The 24,695-nt window shown below is 37.9% G+C and overlaps 1 long non-coding RNA gene across 5 annotated transcripts in view; it reads left to right on the top strand.

Moving 5' to 3' along the window:
• The window catches only part of LOC106021149, a 95,961-nt gene that overhangs the window by 71,100 nt on the left and 166 nt on the right, over positions 1-24,695 (top strand). For 2 of the 5 annotated variants that reach the window (XR_005879448.1, XR_005879445.1), the window contains one exon: positions 289-1,101. The exons of 1 other annotated variant lie outside the window; for it this stretch is intronic. This is a non-coding gene — a long non-coding RNA (uncharacterized LOC106021149). Of the gene's footprint in view, positions 1-288; positions 1,102-1,240; positions 1,841-9,056; positions 9,416-24,695 lie in introns of those variants that run through there. 2 more of the 5 variants (XR_005879455.1, XR_005879462.1) reach the window with 2 other exon arrangements.

Genomic DNA, 24,695 nt, shown 5'->3' with positions numbered 1-24,695 from the left:
TATTATATGACATACTCTGTTGCTTGTACATCCTCAAATATTATTGGTATATTACTAATTACTTGTCTTATTCTTCAATAAGAAATTATGAATATTTTCTAGTATAAACAATACTATAATGAACATTTGAATAAACAACTGTGGTTACCTGTAATAAACATACGTGGCAACATGTCTACATATGCAGACAGAGTTAGCTTTGCCTCCTTTCACGATCTCCTTCTCTTTGCATTGTCTAATGTGATGATGTACTGTAATGAACCCTTGACTTCAACCCTCTTCCCCCAGAATGACAAACGCATCAAGCTGGCCAATCAGAAGAATTCATCTCATGGCATGGGGATGGTTTGGAAATAGTCCTTGGTCCTATGAGCAGTGACTCGAAGGGTTTCAGAGACTTTGTGGCTGGTCCTTCCAGGGGAGACGTATTTTTTATGTTGATATTGCTTAACTGCAGGGTATGATAAAGCTTTGTAATGAATATCATCTAAACCATGTGAATGGAGTGTCCACGGAATGATGTCAGTATAGAGAGGGAGAAAGGTTAATGCTACAAAAAAAGATAGATGTCTCATAACTTCATTCATTCCTTAAGAAATACTGCCCATTGTAAAATTAGTCCTTAAATTGTACTCACACTAATAAGACTACTTCTTATGCATAAATTATTTCAAATCATAGAGCCATTCTTTATAGACTGTAAGAAATTAAATAACTGACTAAATAATATCATATCAATTTTTAAAAATTGTATTCATTAATACTTTTATAGCAAATCACTGGAAATAATAGAGCTAAAATGAAAACTAAAAATATTAAAAATAGCATTAGCAATAAGCATTTAAGTGAATAGAACTCTGTGTCGGGAACCAAGCCTAGAATTATACTTGCCAGAGTTAATGGCAGATATATTTATTTTCCATCCCTATATATACTCGCTGTGTACTTAATAGCATTTATATAGGCATTGGATAATGGGTATAGTCCTATATATATAAAAAACATGCATGAGGGTTTGTGCCTAGTCTTATTGTAAATTGTTATGCAATGTTTGGTTGATACCACTGGAATTCTGAGGGAGAAATAGAGAAGCAGTGTATCTGGGGGAGATGGAAGGTGGTGGGTGGGACTGGGAGGGGTAGAGGGAGGAGAAACTGCAATTGGAATATAATGTATGAAAAAGGAATAAATTAAAAATAAATCATAGACTGAAAGTTCTTTTGTATGCCTTTACTTGTAGGTTAAATTTGCAACATAAAAACAAGCTGCTTACCTATCATCCACAAAAGAAAATGAGTAGCCTGGGTCTTCATTGTGGATCATCTCATCTGGTTCCGATAATTACTTGATGGGGCTCTAAGATGACAGTTGGGGTATCATCAATCTGATTACAGGTGTAAGCCAGTTTGGGCATCCTCTCTACTATTGCTAGGAGTCTTAGACTGAGCTCCAGCAATCCAGCTGAAGAGAGGGAGGAGGGAATATATGAACAAGAGAGGTCAAAATCATGATGGAAAAATCTATAGAGACAGCTCCAAGCTCGTGGAAACTCATGAACTCTAGACCCACAATTGTGGAGATGCCCGGGAACTGAACTATGCCTTACAGATGTGGGAGTCAGTTGTGAAGCTTAGACTATCAGAGGGTCCCCTAACAGTAGGACCATGATACAAACCTGGTACATGAGCTAGCTTGTTGGAGCCCACTCCCTATGGTGGGATGCCATGCTCAATCTTAATGCATGGGTGAGGGGCCTGTCTCTGTCTCAAACTATTGTGACAGACTTTGTTGATTCCTCATGGGGGTCCTTATCTGTGAGGAGGAGTGGACTGGGGGTGGCCTATGGAGGAGGTGACAAGGGTAGGAGGAGGTGGGGGTCAAGAGGAGGGTGGAAGGGAGAACTGTGGTTGGAAAATAAAATGAAATAAAAAAGTAAGAAAAATGGAATAAAAGAAAATTAACAGCATTAAATGGACCAAACACAACGTTATTAGTTAAATTATCTTATTTTCTTCATATATTAATGTCTTAATACTGCAGAGACAATATTTATTCACACAAGAGCAACATGATGATGCAGAGAGCTCTTCAGACACTGAATCAGGACTGTTTTCTGTGTAGTCAGACATCCAGTCACCTCAACTCCTATAACACTTGTCTGTTTGTTATGGAAGATGCTGCTGCATCTGCAGATGTTTTGAATCTTGGCCCACACCATTATTTGTGAATTCAGACTCACAGAGTCTCCTTGGCTCCCATGGGCTTGGGTGTAGCCATCTAGAAAATTTGTGGACCGTGCCTGGAAATGAGGCAATCATATTCACCCACATTCCACTGGCAAGAGCTTAGTGGTTTGGCCACATCTAAAAACAATGGTGGCTTTAAATTGTAGCCCAGTAAATATTCACAAAGCATGGGAAAGTGACCCAGCAGCAGGCAGTCAGTTGTATTCCATAGCTAAAAGGCAAAACATGTACAATATCAGTTACATATAAACATGTACAAATATTGATTGAGGAAAAATAAAACTACAGATTGCTATTGCGTTTTGTTGTTTCCTCAACATGATACTGTGGTACTTCTAATTAAAGAGAATCAAATCTGTTAAATGAGGTTTATTATTATGCAGGAATTTAAAGTTATTGCTAGAAATTTTCATCACATGTTTTCCTGAGAACCCCTGTGCCTGACCACACTTCATTTGACAGCCTTCCATGGCAATAATAAGAAAACAGCCTTTAGAGGTAAAACACCTGATTTACAATACCGATTTCCATTTATGTGTTGTTGGATGTGGAAATTATCAAAACTTTCAGAGCCTCTGATTACTGGCCTGTAAAAAGAGAGGCAGAAGTCTATCTCTCTGGCTTGTCATAAAAAGTAATTAAGTTGAGTGCACAACCTGCTGACTTGAACAGTTCAGACCTGGCTATGCAAAGTAGCATGCATCACTTTCTCATACAATGCTTGCCTTCTGCGGGATATACTTCAATAATTGCTACTTCAGGCAAATGACCTCTCACTCTAATTAATAAAACATGCCAGCTAGACATAAATCATATCATCTGGAAGTGCACAAAGTGTGGTTACTAAAGTGTTTGTAAAACTTATTTCTTTCCAAGTGCAGTTAAAAAATAATCATTAAAAGGAATGACATCACACAATATGTTCATTGTTCAAAAGATTTCTGAGATTAGTGCAAGTTTGGGAATGCAAACACCAATTCTCACTGCAAGCTGGATTTAGTTTTTTAATGAGAAGAATGAAAAAAATTAAGATATTATTATTGTCTTAAGAGGTGGGTGAGAGTGGAGAATGATACAGAAATAGGTGGACACTTGCATAAGTATGTACATTTGAGAGAACATGTGTGTGTTTATGCACATTCACGTCCACAATTGAGTGTGTGTTTGTATGCATGAGCACACATGTTTTGTATGTTCACTCATATGTGTTTTCATGTGAGTGTGTGTAGGTACAAGCATGTGCACAAGTGGTTCATTGATCTTTCTACATTGGTATGACCTCATGCATGTGTTGGTATTTACACTCTTTCATTCATGTGTGTGTACTAATGCTCCTACATGTATTTGTATTCACTTGGTGTGTATGTGTATGCCTACATGTATCTGCATATGCACTTATGAAAGTGTGCAATACATTTGTGCATGCAACATTTTGGTTATGCATGTCTGTATGCAAGCCCACTTCCATGACTGCCTACATGCATGTTGTGTGAGTGCACACTTATATAAGGATGTACAAATGTATATGCGTTTGAGCATACACTTATGCATGTGCATATGTAGTTATGTAGGTGTGGATCAATGTGTGCATGTGTATGTGTGGGTTGACTGATATTAGCATGGACAAGTGCACTAGGATATTAGAGTGTGTGTGTGTCCCTGTAAGTGCATGTCTGTGTGTATTTATGTGTGCTTTGTGTGCATGCACCTTTGAACATGCAATTACATGATTGTGTGTGTTGTGTGTGTGTGTGTTTCTAAGCTTTTTTGTGTGTTCACATGTTTGCACATGCCTGTTGAGGTCAATCATTAACTTAGGTGTCATTACTCTCCAATATATGTGTGTATATATTTAAATAGAGTGTACTAAACTTGATTGTCCCTCTGTTCCTCATTCTTGTGCAGACAAGTACCTTACTGATTACATCCCCCAGCTCCACTTGTGTATTCTAAAGGCACTTACAATTTTTTTTGGAAATAAAGTCTTGGTATGTAGCCTGGTTGTCCTCTCCCTGCCTTGGGATCCCAAATTCTGGAGTAGCATGTATGCACTGCCATATTCGTCCATGAAGCTACATTTTAGCAGTGCTTCCAAAGCATCTGAAATCCAGAGAAATCAAGATAAACTGCTAAAATCAGAGCATGCTGTCACAAAGGTCAGTTTTCTGTCCCAAAGGCTAAGCATGTGTTCATTTGCTAGAACCTGGAATGAGATATCTGAATGCAAATCTGAGTAATTTTCATAGTATAGTCACCAGTGAATCTTGCTTTTAAAAGCACAAGGAGCCCTTCCTTTAAGTCTACACATGTCACCACATCTTAGCATATCTGCATGGATAATTTAAGATAATATTAAACAGTCAGTCTCATTCCAGGTTTTATCAACAACATTAGGAAAAATTTTATTGGATTTAAGAAAACATGGGGCATCTCTTAAGACTCCTGTCTCCTTCTCAATGCTCAGCAACCCCGGTGTCGCTGCAGGTAGACCTTGTAGAGCGATCATGTTCAGTGCTGCTTTTCTTATGAACGTTCTATGCATCAGTATCTCCATATTTCTGCATCTCACTTATTCAGGTTCAACATGCAAAACCCATGTTCTGATGAAAGAATCCAGGCCAAGACATTAAGAGTGAAGATCAGAGAGGTGACTGCGTGGTAAATGCATCTTACCTGAGACGTTAAGATCAACTTATAAACACATGGCTGGCAATTTTCATTTGCATAGAAATGATGATTTTAATTGTGTGCAGATTTTTCTTCCTGGTGGTTGTTCCCTATATATAGCCATTTTCCTTTGGGTGGACCAAACTTGTGTTCCTTTGTGGCAAGGGAAAAATGTTGAAATACTTTGATCAGTTTAGTGGTTCTATACTCATAATTTTGGAAAGAATTGCAGTAAAAATAATTGTGGTATGGTACCATGTGCCTACAGGAACATCTATCCCATTTTTAGTACCATTTAATTTCAAAGTGATATTTAAATAAATTATAGGAAAGTTGAAAAGTCTAACCAAGTTTTCATAGCCAAAATTCATTTTCTTGATCAAACAATTATGGAATAAAGATCTAAGAATTTAAAGGTGTAATTTTCTAGAGAGGAACAGTTCTTGTGAATAGACTAAAATATCTGCAATCCTTCCTTAAGGTCATTGGAAGTTCTCATGAAAACAAATGATTTAGAGCAGGAATTGTGCAAAAAAAAACATTGACTTTACCAATTTCACACTTTCCTTTCTTTGCTGCTAATGCAAGCCTATTTTTCATAACTTAGTACCAGACATCTCTAGCAAGGTTAAGGCAGAGCTTGGAACATCAAGGCAAAATGAATTTAAGTTAAATGCTTGTGTTGCTTGAGCAGTTACAGCATGCTGAAAACATTACAGAGGTCACAGCAAATATTTTTGCATCGTGACTAAGTTTTCTCAATGTAATGTCATATGTGACTTAATCCAGTCTATGGCTCATACTTTTCTAAAGTAAAAATGAAATTGGTTCCTTCATGAAGATTGAATCCATGGCATGCGTGATTGCTACTTTTGTCAGCTTGACTACAATTGGAATAAACTAGAATGAATTCATTACAGTGTTTTGAAAAAAAAAAGAAAGATAAAAATGCTTTTATTTTTCAAACAAAATGAACTCTCTCTTATGGGAAGAACATATAGCAGATTCCATAGGCAGAGGCCTTATGCAGACAAAATAGAAGAGCTGATAAAATTTTGTACTTGGGTGTAAGGCAGGCACAGTGGGCACACAGGGAAGCTTCTATAGTAACTCAAGTTTTTCAAATGCATATGTTTAGAGTTCCTGTGAAATTTAAAATACTATTATTTTGAACAGTAAATGTCCCTTGCTTTGCTTTACCTATTTTATTTTAAGATTTGCTGTATTTTCCTTGTCTTCATCCTAGCATTTATTCTTATCCTCTTGGAGTTCTTGAGCATTCTCCTGACATTTTAAGACCACTGTCTTGGGTTTCATCTAAGTTGTTTTTCTAAGAGACCATTACTGCAGCAGGAGAGATACTGTTTTGGTGGGACCTAGGCATCCTGAGTTAGGTGACTGGTAGAGTTTTGGGTGTGGATATCTGTCCTGTCTTTGTTTAGTGGGTATTTGGATCTCTTCTTGCAGTTACCCATCTTTTTGTGTTTTGGATCACCAGAACGGTGCTTGTGGTTCAGTACTGGAGCAACTCAGTATGGATGTGTGTGGTAACGATTTGACTAAATCTGGAGTTAAGTAAAATCCAAGCAGTTTGACCCACCTGTGAGATATTTTTTTCTTAGTTAAATCATTTGAGGTGAGAAGAACTATTTTTAATCTGTATATTTTGAGATGGGAGGATAAACCTTTAATCTGGACCATACATTCTGCTAGCTGTCTATATAAAGGGCATGGAAAAAGGATGCTGTTTCTCTCTCTCTCTCTCTCTCTCTCTCTCTCTCTCTCTCTCTCTCTCTCTCTCTGTGTGTGTGTGTGTGTGAGTGTGTATGTGTGTATGTAAGCAGTGACCATGGTTGAGCTGACATGTCTGATAAGATCTTTTGGTTTGCCAAAGTAGACCATAGGTTGTGTATCTTGTTAACAAATGGATTCTTGGCATACGGTAATTTCTATTGTGCTTGAGAGACACTAAGGCCTTCTTATCAACCCTCCAGTTGAGCTGATGACAAGATTTTTCCTGATGTTTCTCTTGAAACAAAATTTTCTCATTCTCTTTCCTCCCAGGCCCCTTGGCTCTTGTTTTCAGAGATAAATCACTTTCTTTTTTTCCTAAAGCAATTAAACCCTTGGTGATTCTTAATGTTTCCAATTAACTAAGTCAGTTTCTAGAGTCTGAACTTAAAACAGAGCTTTGAATGAACCTTCATTAAATAGAATTTGTTAAGTCAACTTGAGTCTTTTCTTTCTTTAAGCAAAGCCAGCTACTTGAATACTAAACTGTGGTCACAGTACTACTGTCCTAATTTGGTGTAGAATAAAAACAATGTTCTTTCTGTAGCAATCCCTCTTTAAATTAAATCACAGGAGCCAAACCAAAAAAAGAAAAACACTAAAAACAACACTGAGTTTCTATCTATCCAACTACTTCGTTAACATTATCATGTATCTATCTATCCATCTATCTATCATCTATTTATCTACCTACCTCTCTATCATCTCTCTATCTACCATCTATCATTCGTCTATCATCTAGCTATCATTTATCATCTATCGATACTTCATCTATGTATTTCAGTAACAAGATAAGAAGAAAACAAACATAATTAATGATACATATTTTACAATCATTAAGCGGCTATTTTTGTATTATTATTTTTAACTCCTTCTCCACTATAAATCTACAGAAAACAGGTTCCTTTAGTTATGCCCTTTCTATTTCTCAGAGTGAGTTCCTGTGATCTGACTGGGGTTTGCATGAACTCAGGTGTTTTTCTCATTAGCTTCCTTCTTTTGCTAATGGTGTTCTTTCATAGATTTCAAGGAACCTCCTTGGATCTTAGAGCATTTAATTTGCCTTATCCGCACATCAGCTCTCCTGACGAGGATTTTAGCTCTTTACCATCTTTGTGGCTAGTGATGCCAACAGCCCACTGGGGGACATTGTAGAGCCAGTTTCCTTGCAGGCCGCCACCCATTGCCCTCTTGTCTTTACAGTTTACCCCCTTGAGATGTTCATAGGCATGTACACATGCAGAAAAAAAAACCTTTGCGTTTTCTAAAGAGCCTAGAAACCATAATAGGAAAGTCTTCTCTTTTCTTTGTCATTTTGGCATGTTCCTGAAAAATGGCGTCACTCACACAATAACTGAAATTATTGGCAATCTGGAAGATAATGACTCTTTCCTATATCCTCCTTTAAATGTTAAATTGTCATTTCCCTTCAATTCATACAAATTACTTTGCTATTATAAACATATAAAATAGTTAGAAGTAGTGACATAAAAAACACTATGCTAACCCAGTACAGAAATTAAATCCAGGGGTATGCATAGTTATAAAAGTCTAGCCATTTTAATTTATTTATTAATGACTGTAATAATTAAAGTAACTTATTGTTTTTGAGCTACTTAAATATTAGCACTAAGAGGAAATACTTAAAAAACTATCTATCAATTGTTTATCTAATATCTGTTTGTCTGTCTCTCCATCTATCTATACATCTATTTATCTCAATCATTGTAACAAAGGGAAAAAAGGAATAGCCATCAATCCAAATAATAATAAAAAGGAAACTGTAAAATTACATTTTTAAAAAGACAGACACTCTGAAGAAGATTTAAAATCCAACTGTATATTGTTTTATAAGACACCTAGCTAAAATAAAACAATTCAGAAAAGTTCATTGTAAAAAGATCCATGATCAATGAGCCCTTTTCACTCAAGTGCAAACAGAAGAAGCACGTGTGTCACTTTTGTTTCCAGTATCAAAGATGAACTTTGACAAAAGGGACTATTCGATATTGTTACCTGCAACAATACCCTTGTGATTTCAGCATCAGTACTCTGTGGAAAATAGTATGTGTTCAATTCTAAACAAATGAAGAAAATTGTAGCAAAAGGGCAATGAAGAACAATTAAGTCATGGGGGAAATTAACGAAGGCTCTCCCACTTGCTCAGAAATACACTCACCTGTGCTTTTTGCTTAGACGCATTTGATGGAAGATTACCCTGAACTGTATTCAACAGTGAGCAGTCACAATTCAGTCTCCCATAGAGTATCTGTGCTCTAGTAACTCCCATGATTAACAATGGTTACAGTGATGCTAATGTCTTCATTTCCCTCACACCCCATTCTGTCCTAGGTGCTTCCATGATGTGAGATCTGGGGAATCAAACTCTGGTCATTAGCCTTGATGTCAAGTGCCTTTACCCACTGGCCTATTAAACCAGACCTTGAATAATCTTTAAGGAAAATCTAATTCCTGTATTTTACAAAGTGTTACATGAAACAGAAAAGGAAGAAATATTACCCAACTTATCCTATGATGTCAGAAAGTCAGAATTGTTACCTTGATACTGAAACTGGATAAAGAACTAAACAAAGGAAAACCATGAGCAATTTCACAATGAACATAAAAGTACAATTCCTCAACAAAATATTTATGGACCAAGTTCAAGAACACAACTTGTGGCCAAGTTAGCTTCACTCCTGGCATTCAAGGTTTGTAAGCAGTGTGTTCTATCTTCATCTCCATCAACATTTTACTCTTTGTCTGTTGCTTTCTGTTAACGGCTATTGAACTGGAGCCTCTTTAGCTTCTGTTTAATCTCTTCTGTATTTATTTTACATAAATGATATTAATTTTTATAATTTTTTTAATATTTTATTTTCCAGTTTAAATTTAGATAAGAAACGAGGTTGCTTCACAAGTCAGTTCCAGGTCCCTCTCCCATTCCCTCCCCTCCTCCCGTGCCCTCCCCCCCACCCACCCCCGTTATTCCCTCATTCCCCCAGGGAGGGTGAGGCTCTCCATGGGGGTGTCCATAGTCTGTCATTTCATATAGGGCAGAGCCTAGACCCTTCCCCAAGAGTTCAGGGTGAGAGTGCACCTCACATTGTTCTATGGGAGTCCAAAGTCCGTGTGTATACTTGGGATGGGTACTGATCTGCTCCCCAAGGCTCAATTTTCATTTTATTTAAACATAATAAAATTCTGATATAATGTAGCTATTACAATGCTCACTCACATAAAGTCTACATTTTAGTAAATGTGTAGGAGTATACAAATGTTTCTACAAGTGATTACTGGCCATTCCTCACTGCCTCTGATCTAGCTATAGGTAATGACTACTTTTTATATTTTTGTTTGAATTGCTGATTTTTGTACTTACAACATTTTCAAGATTTATTTATATTGTGACATAGATCAGTACTTTATTCTTGTCAAATGAGTAATAAGTATATATTATTTGTTGGATACATGATTAGCAATGGACTCGTTAGCTCATTGGACAACTCTATATTTAACCTTTAGCGGAATCACCAGACTATTATTTTTTTCAAAACAGTTGCATCATTTTTTACATTCTCACTAGCATTGGGAGAGGTTTCCAGTTTCTCCACATTATTACTACCATGGTATGATCTGTCTTTTATGCTTTGGCCATGTTAGCATCTACTGTCTATCTAACTACTACCTACCCATCCATCACATATATATATATATAATGTATCAATGTTTCTATCTATAATATATATGTATACATCAATACATATGCATATATAGTGCAGAGTCCTATATTCTTCTGTAATTTGCTTTTTTCTGCTTTACACTATATCCTGAAAGTAGGTTCAAGTTATCTTAAAAGGATCTTCATCCTTTTTTTATAGTGACATAACACTCTACTAATTATAGATCATAATTCATGCAGCCAGTATCCTAGCATAGGTATTTGGTTTATTGTCACTATGTTTCATACAAAATCAGCAAATAAGTGACTATGATGACTATGAGCCAATGCCTTTTTCATACTGTTAAAAGAACAATACCAGATTATATCTCTAAAGGTTGGATTGCTAAACAAAATGTAAATATATACTTGGTTTTGCTAAATCTTTTCAATTTTTCTTTTTTGAGACAGGGTTTCTCTGTGTAGCCCCAGCTTTTCTGGAACTTGCCTTATGGACACGGCTGGCCTCCATCCCACAGTGATCCACATGCCTCTGCTTCCCATGTTCTGGGATTAAAGGAATGAAACAGCACCTGACTAATCTTTCCAGTTATCATCCCCAAAGACCCCTAAAATCATGAGCTGCATTTGGGAGTTTGCTTCTCTAGCTGCCCTGATGGATGTGCTGTTGCTTCTTGACTTCTTCCAATCTGAGACGTTACACAGGGCATCTTAGTGTTCTCATTCCCACCATGCTCATTATGGAGAAACTGGGTACTTTCATGCTTTCTGGATCTTTTCTAACATTTTGAGTTAAAATTTTACAGAGAAACCCTGTCTCGTAAAAACCAAAAAATTTTTTTCTTTTCTTTAAGCTACGTTAACAGATACCAACTAGTTCCATTGACTAACCTTTCTTATGTCCAGCAACCCACTTCACATCTTGTTTCCTTTCTCTTTGATTTTAAGAAATTTCCACATTTTTCTTTGCACAGTTCTGGTGGCACTATATTTCCTCGGTTTTCTAAAAATGTGTTTACTTTTTTTCTGACAGGTATTTTTGTTAGATACAGAAATCTAGCTTGCTGATTATATTATCTGCCTCTGGCTCACACTCTTCCTGACAAGAAATCTCCAGGCATTGTTTCCATGCCTACTTCCAGCCTTGAGAGTTCAGTTCTGTGCCCTGTTCAATGCCTCTGGCAAAGAGTGTTCAGGGGACACATGCCTGTGTTCTGTCTGCTCTTCCTAAAACCTTTCTTCCATAGTGTTCAAGAGTGTGGGAAGAAACATGATATCCTGCCCACGTGATTGGTGGGTTTGGAGGGTCCTCTTCCCTTCCCTAGAGGGGGCTCAAAGAAGTTATGAGTACTCAGAAAGGAGGGGTGGGCTATAAGGACAGATTAGAAACCGCTCCACTGTGCTGACACGACCGAGATAGGTCAGAGAAACAAAGGATAAACTCTATTTCAAGACTAAAAGAGGAGGAAGGAAGACATCAGAAACCCCTGAAGAGACCATAGGACGGTGGAAGGACTCGGATAAATAGTCTAAACCAAAATACGGCGGAACAAGTCCACTCAACTCCCATTCGGGAGAGAGGAAGCTAAATCCTACACAAAGTAAGCCTTGCAGTCCATGTTTAAAAAGAGGCTACTCGGCAATTCTAGCTGTAGGAAAGCTCCATAAGCCTTAAATGAGGGTGTCTTGTATAAGTGATAACTTTGTGGTGCATCATCATTGGCAAAGGCCATTTTGATACATTCTCTTCCTGAAAAGGCAATATCAAAGTTCTGTCTTGAAAGGAGATGTGTGGCACTAACCTACTTTGGGAGTCAGAAAATATTCAACAACCACAAGTCTGGGAGCCTGGACATCCCCAGATTGGAGACTGCTCCTCGAGGTAGCTGCCAGTCAGAAGAGGGCTAGATGTAACTGTTACAGGACGTTTTGGGGGGCAGGAGACACAAGTTGGGAATGACTCACCTGAGGGTGGCTGTGGCCTCGTTGGGAAGGGATATAAGCACTGCCGAGACAGGCACAAACCAGAAGGCAGGGGCTAGTCTGAACCCTTAGACTACCGTTCTCCCATGCAGTTTCCAAATTCAGGACTGAGAGCTCACAGCACAGGGCTGATGCAGCCTCCTTCCTTCTTCAGAGGGGCTAATACTGAGCAGGATTAGAAAAGACTGAGCTAGGTCCTTTAATGACAGAACTCGGTGCACCTACAGGCTGCCCTGTAGCCCAGCATATGCAGGAAACCCCTCTTTACTTAGACATCAGTGACAGCATGGTTTATAAACTGGGGAGTTGCTGGACCAGTGGTCATGTGTTCTGCCTCAAGGCTGAACAGGCTGTGAGAGGTGAGAACAGCACTGTCATGGTGATGCAGCTGCATCTCTGACACTCACCCGCTCTGTGCTCAGCTCGGATTTAAACGGGACAGAAGGGAAGTATTTCCAAGAACATCGGCTATCCCTTCTGCCTATAACTGAGGGCTGGTGGTGAAGCTGCCTCCACATGTAATGCTATGTTACACGCGTTCTTTGTCTCCTTGTGGTTTCTCTTTTACTATATCTTATATTAATTTCTTATTGTTTTAAAAACAAGCTTATATGCTTTATAAATTTTCATTCTGTTCCTTAAATTTGCTCATGCATCTTTTAATTTTTAATTTTGTTTTCTTTCCCTTTGCTGTCATTATTCTGTCTTCCATGTTTTTTTGCTAATTTAACTTTTTATTGATTCTTTGTGGATTTTTCACATCATGAATCTTTATCCCATTCATTTCCTTGTACCCCTACCTCTACCCTCCTGAAATCCCCCCAAACAAAACAACAAACAATAAAATTTAGAAGAAAGGAAAAGAAAAATCTCATCGTGGAAGCTGTAGTGTGACACAATGAATCACACCTGTACCTTTAGTCCGTACTTGACTTGCAAGTGTTCATAGCATGGAGCATTGGTCTGGTTTGAGGCATCTGGTTTCTGCTACACTGTTGATACTGAGTCCTCCCTGGGACTCCTCTTGGATATCCTGTCTTTGCCCTGTGCCATGGACATCCTGCAGCTTTGGGTCTGCAGGACCGGCCTCTTCATGTTCTCCTATAGATCACAGATGGGGAGGATGTTGGGATGGACCAACTCAACGCCTTGGGTGGTTGTTGGATTGGTCATCTCCTCAGCTCTCCCCCATCCCCAACACGAGGGTGAGCTCTCCAGCACTTCCCTGGCTAGCTCATCCTATTCAGTAAGCAGCAATGGGAAGAGTTGGTTCACCTGCTCTCATTCCCTTGGGCTGGCTAACCTGTACATACACCACAAGGAACAGCTCTAACTGTGTTGTCCAGGTGAGGTGTAATGGACACTTTTCTGAGTGCTGCAACTGGTAAAAGGCAGGGACAGCTCTCTTGCTCTGGTGACCGCAGGCCAAGCTCTCCCACCTTCCACAGAGAGGTGGGACCCTGACAGAGGCAAAGGGTGTGGGGGAGGGGAAGGGCAGAGAAGAAAGTCTTTCCCTCATCCTTACCACCATATGACAAATTAGGGGGCAGGACCAGCTCTCCCACCCTCATGACCTCAGGGTTGGCTTACCTGTGCCCTTATCACCAGGGTCAGCTCTACCGTGGTACCCAAGTGAGGTATGTGGCCTGCTCTCTGGAGTGCTGTTGTCAGTGAGGGACAGGGCCAGCTCTGCCACTCTCACGACCCAGGGGTCGCTTTCCTGCCTAGTGGAGGCAGCAAGGGGCAAGAGGGAGGCATTTTTCCCCTGCCCACACAGTCACGTGATAGAGGAGTAGCGGAGCCATTTCTCCTCAGAGCCAGTTCCACCAGCATGGTCAGCTCCATCATGCTGCCCAGATGAGGAGCAGGGCCCGCTCTCCTGAATGCTACAGTTGGTGAGGTGCGGAGCCAGCTCTCCACCTGCCACAGTTGGCACAGGGTGTGGGCAGGGAGGATATATCTTTCTCTCACCAACACCACCACGTGACAGACAAGGGGAGCAAGGCCACTTCTACTCTCATCTCTTCAGGGACAACTCATTTGCTTTATCCCTTCCACCTTCTGTGGTCATAGGAGGTAGGGACATCCTCTTAGACCACACTGCCACAGGGCCATGAACTCATACATGTCCCTGGCAGTATCCCAGGCTTGAACATTACCATGTTATCAGGTGGTAAGCACATTACCCACCTCAGCCCACTCCTCACTCTCTTCAACTCACCCGATCTGCCCCTGTCTGTAGGGCATGAACCATTCTCTCTATCGCTCTCTCTTCTATACCCAACCATATATTTGCTTGCCATGATAGTAAGTGACCACCCAGCACACCAAGCAGACCCAAGTTTTCTCCCTGCCCAGGGCAGATAGGATGGACAAGTATCCTGTCTTCTGCTTTTCAAAAATTTCACTTAACCTAGACTTTTCTTTCCCCTTCCCCATGCCTGCCCCTTCCTTTTTGATTCATGTATTCTCTTTATTTTTCTCTAAGTAACTGGAATATCATAACTTACTCTGTATGGTTTCTGTTATCTTATTGATGGTAATTGGAGGTAGAGTGCCTGGCTTTAATCAACCAAGTATATTTCTGTGTCTGGTATAAATCTGTACTGTTGCTGTTCTAATATTTTATCTCCTCCTTTCTCATAAGCACTGGAGATTGATCCCTGAGTTAGGGTGCCTTAAAACTCATCACTATGAAGACTCCCCCATAAAACTAGAAGAGAAATACACCCAATACACACACACACAAATCACATGACAGATATGGAAGAAGTGTGAAAAAGCCGGGTAGAATAACACCTCACAAAGATGGGAACTCCTCAAAGACAACAAATGCATGCAATGGGGGAAAGTTCCAGACAGTGTATTCATATGTTTGCTAGTACAAATGATCAGTAACTTCAGTAAGGATATGAAGAATCAGGAATGAAATGATGACATCGAGTCAAGCTTGAGGGAAGAAACCCAGTAAAGAATGGGAAAGTCAGCAAGGTTTGAAGTTTTGGAAAATATCGGAAATGTTGGAACTGAGCAAGTCATGGAACCAAGTAAAAGGACAGAATGGAAAGCATCATCAATAAGATGATGTGAGCAGAAGATCACATGTCAGCTGTAGATGGCAATTAAAAAAAAACAGACATGACTGGAGGAAGAAATCAAACATCGTAACAGCTTCTAGGTACTCTGTAACAGGACTAGCACATCAAAGATAAGAACGCATGCAGTCAAAGAAAGAGATTGGATAAGACTAAAGTCATGGAAAATCAATTTAATAAAATTTGAGTAGAAATGTTCCTAATTATGGGAGTGGGGAAGGAATCCAAATGTAAGAGGCACTTTGAAACCTAGGTAGACACAAGCAGTGAAGAAACTCTCCGTGACATATTATAGACAGAATCCCTAAACCACAAGACAAGGAGTACGTATAAAAAGCTGCAAGAGAGATAAAAAGGCCAACCCACCTACTCATCTACAAAAGCAAACTGAAGAGATAAAAGAAACAAATTAAAATCGAGCATTACAATACAAAACTTCTAAAGACATACTAATTTGATAGTTATATGCTGAAGAATGATGTTAAGGAAACATTGTCTTTGTTTTCCATAATTAGACATTGTGTGCCTATGAGAGCAGAAAAGATGGAGTGTCCAGTAAGAACACTGTGATTCAGAGTTACAGTCATTGTGGATCTGCAGTCTCTCACACGGTGCTTGCTTGCTGGCAGCAGCTGGCTCACAGGCACAGAACCAAGAATATAAGACTTACAGGGTACAGTACAGCAATTGCTGCCTTAGAAACTTCAGTTTCATTACATATTTCATTTTGAAGTAATTGTTGGTGGTTATGTATTCAGAAACCTTTTACTATCACCAAAATTTTTGTGAATCCTCGACATTAAATCAAGTGATCCTATCTGTGGTCATAACCTATAGTTTAAGAGGCTGCAGTTTAGCATTTTCTCAAGAGATGAAGTGATGGTATGTGTTGCCAGTACTGAAACCCAACTCTAACAAAGTTTGGGATTTTGAAGTCCTGCATGTGCCAGAAGTCACTTAAAATAGCAACTATGTATAAGGACTTTTCTGATGAGTTGGTAGAAATGGCAACACATAGATTTTCCTCCTCTTTTTTTAAATCTTATAAATTTTAACATTTAGAAAGCCTGAGTAACTCAGTCAATATGTCATTTTAAAATAACTAATACTTGATAATAAAAATAAATATGTGGTAAAAGACATTCTCCAAATAGAAGACAGAACACTGGATTTTAATAATAGAAAAAAATTGTGCTTGTGGTTTCCAATTCCACATTGTAATTAAGATGTTACCACTTATAAAATTTGATATAGAATAAAAAACTGTATTGTTTGGAAACTCTAATAAAATGCTCCTCTTTTAAAAAGTAGATACCTCTGTGTCTTAGGGTTTCTGTTGTTGTGAAGAGACACAATGACCATGGAAACTCTTATAAAGGAAAACATTTAATTGAGGTGGTTGCTTAGAGTTGCAGAGGTTTAGTCTATTATCATCATGGCAAGGAGCATGGTAGTTGGGAGTATGGTGAAGTACAGGCATTTATGGGGCTAGAAAATCCTTCATCTTGATCCAAAGGCAACAGGAAGTGAACTGTCTCACTGTGAGTGACTCGAGCACATATGATACCTCAAAGTCTGCCTCCACAGTTACTTACTTCCACCAACAAGACTATACCTACTCCAACAAGGCCACACCTCCCACTAGTGCCAACTCCTTTGCAGGCCATTTTCTTTCAAACCAACACACTCTGTGAATCTAGACCTTACATGAATTTAACACAAGGAACTTTCATATAGTGGACTTAAAACAGAAGGAGACATGCATATACTTGCCTTTTATTTGGCCGGACATTAGCAAGGTTTGTGAAAGTGTAAAGCGATGTTAGTCTTCTGGTTAAATTTTAAAACAGACACATAAATATTACAAATATACAGTATTATTTATGTTGCCATTAATTAGATAAATACTTCATTACAAATGAATTAATAAAGATCTTAGATATTTCTTTGTTTCTATTTTCTTTGTATTTATTTAGTGTGTGTGTGTGTGTGTATGTGTGTGTGTGGGGGGTGTGTGTATGTGTGGGTGTGCCTACCTGCCATGGTGCCATGGATGTAGGAGTGTAACTTGTGGGAGCCAGTTCTCTCCTTCCACCTTGGAGACTCTGGGTTTGAACTCAGGTTGTCAGACTTGGTGGCAAGTGTATTTTCTCCTTGGGTCATCTTACCAACCCCAGTCCCCAGCCTTATATTCTGAAGGTGATGAACATTGGTATATTTATACATAAAGGTTTTTGATGTGTGTAATAATCTTTCTTCTTTTCCTCCCCTTCCATCCCTTCCTTCTTCCCTTATGTCATCCTTCCTTCCTTCCTTTCTAGCTTCTTTCCTTCACTCCCTCCCTCCCTCCTTCCTTTCCTTCTTTCCATCCTTCTTTTCCTTGAGATAGGATATTGCAATGAATTATAGGTTAGCCTCATATTCAAGTTAATCTTACCTATGGCAATGGTGTGCTATGATAATAGATACCCATGAACATGGTTGGCTGCCCTCAATAATTTCTTAACTCTTCATGACCTGAATTTTTTTAGAAGTACAGAAAAGCTGTACAGAGAGTTTTCAACAACCTGTCAATAATGTAAAACTACAATTAAAATCCTGTACAGAGTAAGAGGAAATTAAAATTGCTACCATACCATCAGCAAACTGAAAACTCTGTTTAACCATGGCCAGCTGGGGGTCCAGGATGAGACTTTGTTTGTGTTGGATCTTCCTTTCCTTGCTGTCTTTACTTCCTGACTATGTGTAAAGGTATCCTAGATCACAAATAAAGGAACTGTTGGTTTAAAGTCTACCTCTAACTGCCAAAAACTGGTGTGTGTGTTTGTGTGTGTGTGTGTGTGTATAAAAGTGATTTCAATGAATGTTTATATGTTTATGCAATTGCCTGCATCATTTAATGTGATGTTATTCCGACAAATTAAAAAAAATCCCAATGTGTTGTCAATTTGGCTCATTATCCGATATAGTTCAAAACAATCTAAAAGTTCAAACAGATGATCCAGATTCCTTTTAAGGAATCATTTATTTACTTTTTTCAATGAAAAATTAGGAAGCATTGTTTAACAGCACTCTGGCTTGTCTAAAAATTATAAAACATTTCCCACCAAATGACCAGTGACATATGATGGTCTGAAATATTTCCAAATTATTTTCATATTATTAGTTTTTTTTGTTTTTACACATAAACTAGTTAGATTGTCATATTTTGCCTTTGGTTAATTTAAGCTGAAATTTGGCATTTCTCAGAAGTCAAACTAGTCTTTACATTTCTAAAATGTATTGAGTTTTCCAGTCAAAGAAATATTGAACATTGACTTGAAACATGAGCCCATTTGTGTCTTTGATGACTCTCTGAGTGCTTTTCCTCATTATCTTCCCAGGTCTCTTTGACAGAGGTACAAAGACAACCTCAGTTTGTATAAATTTATTGCTTAAGAAAAATATTAGTCAGAACTAAGAGAAGGCATACTACATGAAAAGTTATGCAAGGATAATTTAGTTTTAATATAATTAAGCCTTGCTAATGTCCATTTTGGTGATAAGTGTAGGTAATGCAAATTTGTTGTCATGGTTTTTCATTACTTAAACTCTAAAATGCTAAGGGCAAGAAATGGGACTTGAGTGACCCATAAGTGGCAAGGTTTTAGATTAATTTTCCTCTCTTATTCATATATATGTTCATTTGTACTTGATTCTATTTAATTGTTAATAAAGCATTATTGGAAATGTATTTCTTGAAGAGCATGGTCTCATGGTACCATTACATTCCATGTTTGACAGCTGATATTTACTGTAAGAGTTTTTGTTTGTTTGAGGGAGTTTATGGACATTCCTCAGAATTTATAGCAGATTTAACTTAAGTCGGGTACAATACTAATTCCTTTGCAACTTCAAAACCTCTTCACAGAAAATTAATATTTCAACAGTAATGAGAAAGAGAAGCAACCTGCTTCAGAGTGGATCACACCCTCAACATTTATCTAATTACTTAACAATATACTTGGAAATAGCAAAGCTGACCGGATGATTCTGTATACTGGCATTTTTTCTTTTCCTTGCCTTGTGAGTGACAAAGGAGAAAGACACTAAGAAAATCCAAGAGAGAAAATTATTGTTAATATTCATCTTTAAAAGATTTTAAGAAAAATATTTCTTAAATTCATGCGGTGTAAAACCCAGAAGGATTCACCTCTGTGTGGATCAAAAGGTTATGTCATTTATTCTTTCAAACCTATAGTATTATAACCTGTCCATTACTCCAAGAAAATTTTTCATTAGTGACTTTTAGAGAATATGCAATGTAGCTACTATGCATGATCCAGTCCTTACAGTCATAGGAACACAACATGTAACTAGCAATAAACTACTGCATTTACAGTTAATTGTGCAGCCATTTTGGAAATCAGTATGGTGATTTCTAAGAAAATTGTGAATAAATATACCTTTACCCAAAGGATATTCAATCATACCACAAGGACATTCGCTCAACAATATACATAGCAGCATTATTCGTGAAAGCCATAACCTTGAAACAACCTACATTGCCCTCAGCAGAAGAATGGATAAGGAAAATGTGGTACATTTACTCAATGGAGTACTACTCAGCAGTACAAAAGGATGATTTCATGAAATTTTCAGGAAATGGATGGAACCAGAAAATAACCTTCCTGAATGAGGTAACATAGACTCATAAAGACAAACACAGTATGTATTCACTCATAATTGGATATTAAAAGTAAATAAAAAGATAACCAAACTAAAGTCCACAGCTCCAGAGAAGCCAAAGCCCTCATCCAGTAACTGATGGAACTAGAGGCAGAGATACAAAACCAAGAACCAGGCCAAAATCTGGGAATTCAGGCAGAGAGGGAGGAGAGAACATATGAGCAAGGGAGGTCAAGATCTTGATGGAGAAATCTACAGAGGCAGCTTAACCAAGCTTGTGGAAACTCATGAACTCTAGACCTACAACTTTGGAGACACCAGGGGACTGAACTAGGCCCTCCATATGTGAGAGACATATGGACTATTAGAGGGGCCCCTCACAGTAGAACCATGATACAAAACTGGTACATGAAATAGCTTGTTGGAGTCTATGCCTTAGTGTGAGATACTATGTTCAGTGTTGATGGAACCATGATATAAACCTAATACATGAGCTAGATTGTTGGAGCCCATTCCCTATGGAGGGATGCTATGCTCAGTCTTAATGCTTGAGAGAGAGACTAGGCCCTGCTCCAACCTAATGATCCAGACAATGTTGACTACTCATGGAATCCCTTACCAGTGAGGAGGAGTGGACTAGGGCTGGGGTAAGGGGGCAGGTGCCAGGGCTGGCGTGAGAGGGATAACTGTGATTGCAATGTAAAATGAGATAAAAAATAACAAAATTATAAAGACTTATACTAAAAAATAAAAACATCAAATCAGAGAAAAAGATGGGAGTGTTCTGGTCCAGAGAGTGATGCAGGTAACAGGACTTAGTCTGCATTTTTAGGAAGGACTGGTACTATCTAAATGAAGGCAGGAAAGTAGAGTTTCTCCTAGGCAAAAAGACTGATTGAGTAGTGAAAGAAAGTGCATATTGCAACAGAAAGATGCTGTATCAGGAGAGGATAATACACAGTATTTTCTCTTTCACTGACTTCTGATTCGTAAACCTTTCCATATTATCTCCACTCACTGTTGCTCTATGTCATATGGGCTCATGCAACTTACAACACTTACAGGTGTATTTCTTCCTGTCATTTGTTTTCATTGTGAAACTATTGTCTTATATCAATTCCCCTTTTAATTTTATGTATAGCCCAATAGAGTGTGTTCAAAGGCTTATGTTTATAGAAGCCCTTGAGTTTCTTTTACCTTTATGAAGATAGATGAAAACTGACCATGCGGGAGAGTGATGGTGTTTGTGACTGTAGAATATATTCTGAATGAAATTCTCAAATTTTAGCATATACTCATTTCTTCAAAAGGGTAAGTATTGTCAAGGTTTATACCAATAATAGCATGTTACAGGTCTTCATATCCTATGAAAAAAGATGTCTTCTTAAAAAGACCACTTGAAACCAGCAAAATGACATAAATAATTAAGGAAATAAATTTTGAATATATTTTCACCTTAAAATTTATACTTTATAATATGTGATGTTATTGCTGAGTCAAAATTATTATTATGAATTCATTATTATTATGAATTAATAATAAGTCATAACATGACTGTAAGTAGATACTAGGTGTACACATTGTCAGGGTATAGGAAGATACTAGCTTAATGATCTTCCTTTTTTCAGGACTTGGATGAAATCCAGAGATTTTCCCATGTTAAGCTGTAACTGAGCCACACACAGAACCCCAACACATTATCTTCATATTCGGTTTAATATTTTGTGAATATGTGGGTCAATTGTCCTCAGGACCTACTTTATGCCTCTCTTAAGCCTTAGTTACTATTATTGCTTTAAAAATTATTGTCTATATTCTCTAGACATTTTAAAAAACTAAATCTTCCAAAGTCATCTTATGTTGTTGCATTCCAATTTTAATTTCAATTTGTGGATGATTGTTTAGTGTTGTCATATGTTCTAAATTAATGAGAGACAGATCTCACAGTCACCTAGGGAATGGTATCAGTTCTCTCGATAATGTTTGAAGACTGGAGTGACTTGCTGATGTGTGATACAGCAGGCAAGAATGCTCCCTTACAACACACAGCTAATACATCCACACTTCTGACTAAGCATAGATGCTCCCTTGTATATTCGGCTTCACTTTATAGTTCTTGGGTGTTTCCAGAGCCTTGTTTGCGTGGAGATATATTATTCATGCTGAGAGAGCCTGAGATGAGGGATACTCTAGTTACAGGGTTGAGAGTGTTCTTTACTTAGCTGTGACTAACGACAAGCTAGTCAAATGGTTAAGAGGATGGATAACTTAGTTGTGAGTGAAGAGTATACTCATCATTTAAAAAAATGAAAATCAGAATTAATCTCAATTACTTATTCAACTGAAAAATAAAATTGCATATATTTGCCATGAACTATTTCATGTTTTTAAATATATACACATCTCTCATACAGAATAAGAAAATTGAGCTAAATAATATTTGTGTTGCACTATGTATCTTATAAAACAAAACAGAGAGAATTTACAAATATAGAATGTAGAATATACAAGTATAATGAATGCTATTAAGCTTTCAAAAGGAAATTAAAATGTAAAACTTATATATCATTCACAATCAGAAGCTTTTTGTCCATTTAAGAATCAAGTAATCTTATGATTGTTTTAGGTGACTTTTCAAGGTTAGGGAACAAACTTGCCTTTAATGCAGAGGCAGGCAGATCTCTGTGATTTCTAAGCCATCTTGGTCTACAAAACAAATTCCAAAATAGCCAGATCTCACAGTAGACCATTTCTTGAAAACCGAATAATAAACAAACATATAAATACATAAATAATGTGGGAATAAAGAAAAATATGTCTATAAACATCAACTGCTGACATTCTAATATTTCCATTTATTGTTTTCGCTGCTTCAATCATTTTTATGGATTTCATATCAAGTTATACATATTTCCCCTTACAGTGGGAAGTATTTTTAAAGATCCTATAGTGAAGTGAACATTTGGTATTTTCAGACCAGTGCATGTGTGGAAGGAAAAACAAGTACCCCAACTGGAATCTATAGAATGGACCCACGGGGAAATCCCCAGAGATGGCAACTGCAGGACAACTTTCTGATTCGGGTGTCAGGAAGAAGCTGCATAGGAGTCTTTATGGGTCATAGGCAAACGGAAAGCAGCAGGGAATCTGGGAAAGCAATTGAGTAAAAAAAAATGGAAGTAACACCAGCCCAGTGCTTTTTGTCGTCAGTCTCATGGCAATGTCATTAGCAGATGTTTTCCTGCACTGATCAGGGAAGGAGGATGCCAAAATACTTGTCTGATAATGTATAGAGCCCGTCCTCTGATGTTGTGTATCTACAAGCTAAGTTTCTGTAGTGTTTTGTAACATCAAGTGCAACCAAAAAATAGAGAGCAGGTAAATTATTTTGATGCATTCTGAAGTTTTATGTAGTCTATATTATCATGGGATGAATCTAGCTTCCTTTTCCTCAGTGCACTGTAGCAGGGGCAGGATCTGTATTATGAGACATTAAAGAAGTTGTGCGCTGACCGGCGATGTGTTGGTAAACAGCTGATCACATATCCTGAAGTTTCCATCTAAGATTATACCACCTGCTGTCATGGTAACTATTAACATAAACACATGAAGAGTGCAGTTATCAAATGTGTCGTATGGATTGAAACCTGGTGTGAATAATTCACAGAGACCCTAATCATACTATGGATAATTCTTAAAAGCTGACTTCTGTTTAATTTTTTTCCTTGATTAATTTTCCTCAGAGTTAGAAGGAATGGGTAAATACATATATTGACTCTGGAGGAGGTCATTATACACTCTAAATAGAAATGTTTAGAAGATGTCTCTGGGAATTTCTGCAGTTGAGGGTTTCGAACTTATTTTGAATGAGAATTCAGAACAGTATTAAAGGGATTTGTGGGAAAAGTTTTTAAAAAACAAAAACAATAAAAAACACCTTTTGGTCAGTATGAATCTGGCCCAAACATTTCAAAGACACTTGAGAATATTTAGAAGATCATAATGATTTTAGCACTGTCTTCCCATGAGTCTGTTTAGGGCAAACTATTTTCCTGAAAAAGCCTTAAAGATGTTTCTTTGTTCTACATTTTAATGACACTTATTTATTTATTTACTTAGTGTGTGTGTGTGCACTTGCGCGTGTGCATGTGTGTCTATATGAATGCATGCGAGTTTAACAAGGCATCATATTGAGGTCAGAGAACAACTGGCTGGATTACATTCTCTCCTTCATGTGAATTCCCAGGAAGCTTCAAATCAAATAATCAAGTGTGACAACAGGTGCTTCCTTTTCATTAAACAATACATTTTATTCTTGAGAAGGAGTGTGACATTTAGCTCAGGCTAGACTTGGCCATATTGGCCTCTGGCCTCAGATTCCCAAGTGCAGGATTTATTGTTTTAAGATAACTTAAATTAGATGTTGTCTTCATTTCTTTTTTTCCATACACTCCCATTTGCCACTGTCACTATTGCACAGTTTGGTGATTTTCAGTGTCCCTGAAATTGTTCTACAATATGTCTGATATCACGTCTTCCACGTCTGTGTGTTAGCACATAGTT

This window comes from Mesocricetus auratus, unplaced genomic scaffold (genome assembly GCF_017639785.1).
Source record: "Mesocricetus auratus isolate SY011 unplaced genomic scaffold, BCM_Maur_2.0 Super-Scaffold_2245, whole genome shotgun sequence".
In the NCBI taxonomy this organism is placed as follows: domain Eukaryota; kingdom Metazoa; phylum Chordata; class Mammalia; order Rodentia; family Cricetidae; genus Mesocricetus; species Mesocricetus auratus.
This window is presented reverse-complemented; position numbering and strand designations above follow the sequence as displayed.